We start from the raw sequence: 9,101 nt of genomic DNA, 5'->3' as shown, positions 1-9,101 counted from the left end.
AGCATCCTCATTAAGTTATAAACAAGAGTTACTTTACCATTAAAGCCCAATGTGACATATATGTCACATTTCAGATCATTGACACTAGGGAGGTTACTTGTCAGAAATGGGTTCTGCATGGTCTATTTTGTCTGAATTAGGTTCCCCATCATTTTCCCAAAAGTAGAAATGGGTCCAGTTTCTTAAGGGTTTCAAAATAAAAAAAATTATAAAAGTCAACTCACCATAAAGGACGTTTATTATTCACAATTAATGTGAAATGAAAGACTTACACAAAATATCAACATTTCAATTTCTTTAGCATTCTGAGTTCATTGATAGGTGTCGAAAAATATACCAACACCTGTCAGTATATTTCTGTATAATGAAATACAATTTAACCTCCCCACAAATGACCAAAAACTGATCAACATTATATCATCATCATCATCATCAGCTTTTATTTGAAGAGACTCTTGGTCCATTATTAAAAGACATACAAGACTCAAATATAAATTAAAAAAGGCAATTATACCAATGTTTTCCACGGAGGTGACTGGTATCGTACAGTACTGAGACACGGATTTGAAAGCAGCATAATGACAGTTATGAGAAACATTCAATCGACAGATGAATTTGTACATCAGATTTCTCAAGAGAGCATGGAACGTGTTGACTCGTGCGTTACAGAACATTTCACTTGCACTGCACCACCTTGGTTTTCCAAGCAGTATACACAGACAGTAATTATAAGCAACCTGGAACTTCTTGAGGCTCACCTTCTTAAACTTGACCCACAAGGGGGCAGTATAGAGAGGAGTACAATAAGCTCTAAAGAGGTTCACCTTAACCTTATCTGAACACCAAGATAATTTTCTAGCCAACATGTTAGCTTGTGTATATAAGACACGCCGCTGTCTATACATGTCATCATCATCAATGATATATATCGATACTTTCCGATGTGTTGATTCAGTTTTGAGGCCATAATTCATAGTGTTATAAAGCACATCATATCTAAACGCTTGTTGTCACGCTTGTGACCAACAGTCTTCATATTTGACAGACCAAGCTCTTTGTGCACAACAAAGATGGATACATGTTTCGTTGTCTTAATAATGGATGGTCTTAATGCACAATACGTGCACATGGGAAAGTAATGATATGAAAGGAATACATTCAGACAATGAGGTAAAAAGGGGAACATAAGAACACTATTCATCATACTTTGCAAAAATGTACCCTATGCTTTTTAAAATTGTATCTAACAAGGTGTTGATCAACATGCGAGTTTGTTACAATACTACAAATGTGTTTATTGTAGTCCACCTGTGCATCTCTAACATGTTGTAAGGATGTCTGTCCAATAGATGGCAGGATTGAGATGAATTCAGATTCTCATTAGCTGACTTTCACTTTCATTTTCAATCTTAAACAAATGTTTATATCATAAAGTTTGATATATATTGTATTCATTCAAATTGTATCATTATTATACATCATTTAAAACCACATACTGTAAGTACAATAGTTGATTCAGTCAGTTTTGATTAAAAACAAAGTCAGTGCAGGTTTGAAAGTTTCAGAGTAACTCATTGCATGCCGATGATCAATTATTTGTTACAAGAACATGAAGATAATGGTTTCGATTCCTTCATTTATTTTAAATGTTCAATAGAAAGTGAAATGAAAGAGGAACAAGGAAAGAGAACACTGGGAACGGCTCTTGTATACCTCTCTGTAGCCAAATGAGCTCATCAAGAAACCATTTGTTATATCCGGAGATTTAAATGTGTTGCATACACACAGCCAACATAACTTGAAAATCTCCCTAGGAATAACCAGAAAGTGATTTTGGTTTCTATGTCTGTACACATTTGATAGAGAAATCCTTCAAAAATAAATGCTATGTCTGAAATATAATCTAAAAGTCCATGGCAAAAGTAAACACAATACAATAATTCACATTCAATATCTTTTTCAATTTGACTTTTTGTTTTATTGCATGTAAAAAAATCACAACAGCAGTTAAAGGTTAGTCATATGATCGTTTTTGACTGAATGAAGTAATATTGACAGTGCTTTCCTATGGCATGATGTATAAAGTTGTGGAAAAACAATTTAACACACAGACACACAGAATTACAATATTCACAGAATGATCAAAACAGTATTCACACAGTGCTCAAAAAAGCGTTACATTTTTACGTTGAATTGTTCGTGTTAGACTTTCAAATTAAAAACCTTCAAACTTTTATAACGTTTTTTTTCCAATCAAATACGAAATGATTAACGCCGATATCTACAATTAGAACAAAGCTTATACGTACAATAGTGAGCTGCTCCATTACAGAGCAGGGTTCAGAACAAAAACCACGTTCCCTGAAAATATTGTTGCATCAAAGAAAGCCAGTATCAGATTGAAGAATGAAACCAAAAACAGGCCTGAGAAGATTAAGATAAGTGTCCATTGTTAAAAAACGTCCACATTGCTGCCAAAAGTTACACAACATCCTCATGACCGACAATAAAGAGGAACACACTTTTGAGTAAATAAGTGATACGTGGAAATCATGTGACATGGGGAAGCGCCACCAAAATGGTTCTAGTGATCTTTGTTCCTGGTTAGAATAAGGATATGAAATTAGCTGGGCCTGAATGTTCCGCAGCAGCGAGGGCTAACATCGGATTTAAAGATAAGTCGAGGTCGCGATAACTGAGATTGTCTGGCACATTTCTGCTTTTGAATGGTTCCTATTTACCGTAAGAAACATACAGTATATTTTCTAACACACTATTGTACTTAACCCTTCACACATGTTACGCTGCTTATCAAGTCATGATCGTATAAAAATAAAAATCTTTACCATCAGACAAATAAACTTCAAACATTGCCNGATTGCGTTGCCAGGCAACAGCTTCGGTTCATGTTGATTTACAAACTCTTTTTCGTGAGGCCTTCTAACATGTTTTTAAATATAACTACGGTTGTAGTTGAAGAGTTTGTAAATCAACATGAACCGAAGCTGTTGCCTGGCAACGCAATCACACAACGTCACGTCCGTTAATTCCACATCCACCTGGATTAACATCGATTTAATACATTAAAGTAGCCTTTGTTTCTGCTAAAAGAGGTGTCGACCAGCTGGGGCAACAAGAAAATGTTCACAACCTATCAATGTCGTTTAATCAACAAGGATAATCTGGTGTTTTTTAGTTGATGAGTAGTGGAGATATCACTGTCAAATCAATTGACAGTAAGGAGAATACTTACTTCCTGGTGTACAATTCTCTGTTATCCAATGGGAATGGACGCTCACATTGCCTTTAAGGGCAGCCGACACAAATGAATGCCGTGCTTCCATGAGCGTCAAATCCCGCCGCAGATGGGAATACATTGCAATCAGTTGAAAGCTATTTGCGTCCCTTTATGAAGCTGAAGGAGCCTAGGAGCTTCCCAACTGCACGCCTCGGGACCCTGACCAAGCGTCGCTCCTGGACGTTTATGGAGTGAGAGTGTGTTGCCTTGTGAGCGCCTTTTGTTATTTCCAGTACCTACTCTGTTAAGAGGGATTACCTGATCTGTGAAATTAAAATTACATTTTCTTTTACATTCAAGACTTTGTCTCTGGGTCGTGCATTTGGGTTCATCAGTTTGTGTCGAGATCCTGACAGCCTGTAATGCTTGCCAAAAAAACGTAGACTTAAAGATGAAAAATCACTGTCATCGCTATAGCTGCCTATAGAATGCATACAGATAAGATCAATTAGTTTAATATTACAGTACCTTTAATTGAATAATTCCACTCAAGACTTACATTTCAGCATTTAACAAATTGTATTAAAAGACAGTGACAAAAATATATCGAGCTTTGAAAAGGAACTAAAAACCTGAATCAATGCCTTCTGATAATAACAATCACATTACATTATCTGTAATAACATTAAAGTATTTCATTATCTTGTGGGTTTGCATTATATGTTGAATCTTCTTTTGAATCTTATTTTGATACTTACCTTTTCATCCAAGGTATTTTTTTACTCACTCCCAGTAACAGCTTTTAAGGCCTTTGTCAGAATATTACTTATTATAGTAATAACTAAACGAAAGATGTGTGACCTAAACACAGAGAATCTTAATTAAATGTGTAGCACCAGATTGGGATTGTGTGACATAATTCTGTGGATGCTACTGTAGATATGTTGGCGGGCCAGCCATGAGTGTATCAAAAGACAAACCCAGATCAGACATTAGGAAAGTAGGAACATATTTTACAGTTACAGGGCAAAGTAAGCAGAACGCTGCTGATGTTTGAGAAGTCAGAGCTCATCTTTCTGTGCGTTCACCTAGAGTGTAGTGATGACCTCATGAATTGGACCCTGATTCGTTTCAGTTGTTTTTTAACAACTGAAACAGCAGCATACAGCAGCATACGACTCAAGCTTCAGTGGCATAAGCCCTTTTTTTAAACCAATAATCAGGTGTTATTAATAAATACACAAGTTTTCATTTCAGAGTGTCAGAGAGTAGATCATAGTGAAAAATATCCCTTCATTCAATATGCCGCAAAACATGGCTTATGCCACAATGTAAGCATTGTCATTCATTAGTCAGAATAGCTAGGTGGCTGTGCTAACATCATCTATGTAATAAGAAAGTAAGATCACATTATACCGCATCCTTATATTGTCAATTAAAACTGAAATGCAACAACCAATTATAACTTCAACACGTAAATGGCATGACTATCCTTAATCGTTTAATTTAGATGTTTCCTATATTATGCAGGTTCATCACAGTGGATCAGTGGTGCAGACCTTAAAGACTAAATCAGGATTTTTACCTCAAAATATTTTCAATTACTGACTGAACTCCTTTCTTTACAAGTCAGTATTCTCCACCACACTTCTCAAACCTCCCCACCTTTCTTGCTCTTGCTTTATATGAGCTTCTCTCGCCTCCACGAGCTGCCTGTCTTTCTAGTGTCTCCTTCAGACTGCTGCTTTGCATTCTCAGCGACAGCCGATCGATATGCCGCCCTCTGTGTCTGGTGAGCCGGGCGTCACCACTGAAATAACAACCACTCAGCCTGTTTGTATAGAGCAGTCTCTCAATTCGTCCATGGTACTCAGGAAACTCAATGCAAAACAATCATTTACAACAACATGGCCGGCCGAGAGCACTGAGGTGGTGGAACTCATTCATGTAAAAGCAGAGGAATAGAGAATAGATGTTTGACTGATGTGTGGCCTTTAAAGCAAGCAAGGTATGTTAAATGATTTGGATTGATGGGTTTGGCATGACATTTTTTATGATACAAGAAAACACTTCAGCTGGAAAAGAGACACACTGACACCCTCCTGGGACAGACAAGAGCCCAGCGGGATGGCGTCAGTGTTTCAGCACTTATTATGATAATACAACAACATAGTTCTGATAATGCAACCCAGATGCCAGAGCTCCAAACGCAGGTGCTCAGTGGGCTGGTGTTAATTGCTGCTAATTGATGTAGCAACACGTCAAGTCATATGTGGTCTCTGTGTTACCGTGAGAACAGAGGGGATTGGACGCTAGGACTGTGTAAGATTATTCAGGAGTTCTGTTATGTTTTATTATTTATTTAGTTCACAGACAATTAGGATGTTTGTTAAAATAGACAAAAATTGACAGATTTTGTTTTCGATGTCATAGATAATTGTTATTTGGTAACTGCAGTATATAACTGAATCAACAAAGCATTAAAACTGTAAGACGGTCAGAGTGAACTGCTTGCATGAACATTGGGATCTGCATAAATAACTGGCCTTTCAGCATGTGTAAGCTATTTGTGTACAATTCAGAAAAGGTCTTCATATGATGTATGTATTATTTGCTAGTCATATTATTGAAATAGTAATTCTGGCATTGTTTTCTTTCTTTGACTTTGTCTACCCATGCTTGTATGGGAAAGTGACAGAACAGCTGCATAAAATAATTTGTTTGCAATTAATCAACGATAAAAAGCGATAAAAATTCACAGGTTGATATGAAAAGAATCCTAGGCTGAAAATAAGAATGAGTAGGGCAGTGCTTGGAAAAATGCACCCGTCTTTAAAAGCACGGTTTTGTTTGATCTCAATGACAGCCATTGTATCGGCAACTTTCACATTTATTTCCTCTTCCTGCAACATGTTCCAGCTCACCTGGCTGCAGGCCTGGGTGCCTTGCTGCAACTTCTTTAAAGAGCTTTAAGGGGTCTTGGAGATGGAGCAGAGCAACAGATGAATAGACTAGCAGAGAGAGGAAGGGATAGACGAGTGGGAGGAGGAGGAGTGGAGCTGGACAAGATGAAAGAAACAGCTGTATACAAATGACAGGCTTCCGTACCCCACCACTACCACCATGCACCAGTCTCCCCCCCACCTGCGGTGATGTTGCCCTGTGCGGTCATCGAACAGCTTCAAAGAGCCAGGCAGGCGAGACGAGGCGAGTGGGCAGAATCCTCAAAGCAGCAGCCTCCCTCTCCTCCTCCGCTAACACCACGGCCTTACACACACAAGCACAATCTGCCTCGTCCATGACGAGCACCCTCCGCACCCCCCGCCGCATGTAAAGAGTAGGGGGAAGAAATATAGAAGGAGGAGGGGAATGGAGTGACTTTATCACAGCCATATACTCGGTAGGATTGAAAAGCTTGGCTCTGATGTAAGACCAACAAGTGTGTACTGTGTATGCTATTTCTCCATGTATTTCTTATATTTCATGAAAATCCAACATACACTAGACAGATAAAATCAATATGATGCCATTTGGCAGCCATTGACTTCCATTGATATTGCTACTCCTGCACTCTTAGATCTTTTCTTTTTGTTGCAATTTTGGGTAGCAAAACAAACTGAAAAGTAAAAAAGGCTACATGCTAGAAAACAAGAAATTGTGCTTGTGAGCACCTGATGGAAGGAAATTCAATTGTGTTTTTGTTTTGGTCGCCCAAGAAAGATATCTTGATGTATAGCATCTAAATGCTCCAGTTTTTTTATTAGCTTCTGCCGTTAGCTTTTGGCGTTAGCTTTATTGCTGACAGTGGGTCCTTCTCACTTCGGTTAAAGGCATTCCTTGCGTCCCTCACTTGCGTCGTTTCCCTGTGACTAGTCCCTCCCACCAGGGAAGCATGGAGAGACGCAAGGAAACCACGAGAAGCAGGGAAATGAGTTTTAAGAGCAATGGGACGTCCTTTCCTCCGGAGCGTCACGTGAAGCGACGTCCGTTTGTGATGACGCTGCACAGCTGATCGTCTGACAGCAGCCAGCTCTGTCCCCGTTATTTCCACACACACCCCCGCCTCTGTTAGTACACATTTACTGACTCAAATATTTGTATCATCTGTTGTAGACCCAAATAAATAAAATAAAATAAGAACTAATTCTCAAAAAAGATAAAGGCCATTCTTAAAATGTATAAACAAACAATAGTTTGATTAATATTGATTAGAGTGCACAAAATAAATAAAATAATTCAGAGAAGAAAAAGAGATATGTTATCTATCAAAACCCAGTTATTAACATTCATTGGATTGCACACTTTGTTTGTTTGGATATGTCGCAAATTAACATTTTAAATAGCACTTAATGACTGACTGAATGGAAATGACAATAAATGAAAATGTAAAACGAAAAAAGCGATCATGAAAATGTTTCCAAAGAATGAATAAAATGATTTTTGACCACTTTGTTGTTCAGATATATCACATATTTGTAACTAAATGATACATTAATTGAAACAAAACACGGTATAAACTGAGGAGTGACTCCCGTGAGGTTCATGTATTTTCTTCACTCCGCTGGGAAACTGCTCTCATGTCAAGAAGCATCAGATCAGTGCATGCACTGCATCGTCCAATCAGTGAGCGATACACAGTAAGGGGGCGGGGCGAGTGTCTGAGGATTTCATCGAAGGATGGTCTGGTGGTTCCTCGATTATAGCTCCTCCATTATCGCTCCTCGCCCCTCTGTCCTCCGGCAAAAATAAGGCCATTGCGACGCTACTCAAGATGGCGCAGACAAATCAACTTCCGGTGAGACCGAGACCGAGGAGCGAGGAAATGAAAAATAAGAGAAGTGAGAAAGGGCCACAGACAGGAAACCAAGGAAAGGTCTAAACAAGAGAAAACGCAACGCAGACAGAAAACAAAAGACAGATCTAGACAAGAAAAAACACAACACAGACAGATCGTGACAGGAAATGTTATGTAAGTAGTAACATGCGGCGTCCGAGGCTATACAGTGGGTAAAACGTTACCGGATTCCACATACTTAAACATACTTATCAATATAACAATTAAAAATGACAGATCTGGGTGATAATATGCTGACATGTCATGCTGCTTGCAGGCAGCAGGTTGGGGCCCCAATGAAAAACAATCCAAAATACAATCAAAACATTAATTGGCGTCATTCTGAAAGATTTTGCAGAGTTGTATGTCAGCTTAGTCGTGATGACTGAAACAAAGTAAAAAAGTCCTTTACTACTTAGAAAATACTTTCGAATGCTGAATTATTTGGAATCAGCTCTTTGTCACCTGATGGGTGTATTTCACCGACCACCATACATCTAGACCCCTATTTTATTCTTTTACGAAGTTTATTGTCTTTTTAAAATAAGTACACCAATACCTACGCACTTCAGACACCTGGAACAAGATAGTATCCCGGTTTGCAACATATTTAATTTGTATTTTATATCGATTATTTCACAACTCCTTGAAGGATTAAAATGCCTCTTCAAGCTTATTGTCCTTTTTTTTGTTACTTCCGTCATGAACTGGGAAATCATTGACCCACAAAAGCAATTATCACCCACTCTGCGGAAAAATCTATTTATGCGAATATGTCAGGGAATAATTATCGCCCCTACATTTTACCTTCCGCCCTCTGACGCAGCTGCATCCCAAACACTTAACTCAGTCCCGCTTAGCGGTCCCATACAGGAGCGGGCTGTTCCCTAGCAAGTGTCTGTAGCTTTCATCCCTCCTTTCCACTTGCCCAACGGGCAGTATCTCTCCTTCGTCAACCCCCCCGTGAGAGATTTATTGTTGTGGGACACCTGGAACAATAAACTTCCTCGGACCGTGTGCTATGATGAC

The sequence above is a fragment of the Notothenia coriiceps genome, unplaced genomic scaffold (assembly GCF_000735185.1).
Source record: "Notothenia coriiceps isolate Sejong01 unplaced genomic scaffold, NC01 NC01_scaffold00013590, whole genome shotgun sequence".
Lineage (NCBI taxonomy): Eukaryota > Metazoa > Chordata > Actinopteri > Perciformes > Nototheniidae > Notothenia > Notothenia coriiceps.
The sequence above is the reverse complement of the archived record's forward strand: the minus strand, read 5'-3'. Positions refer to the sequence as shown.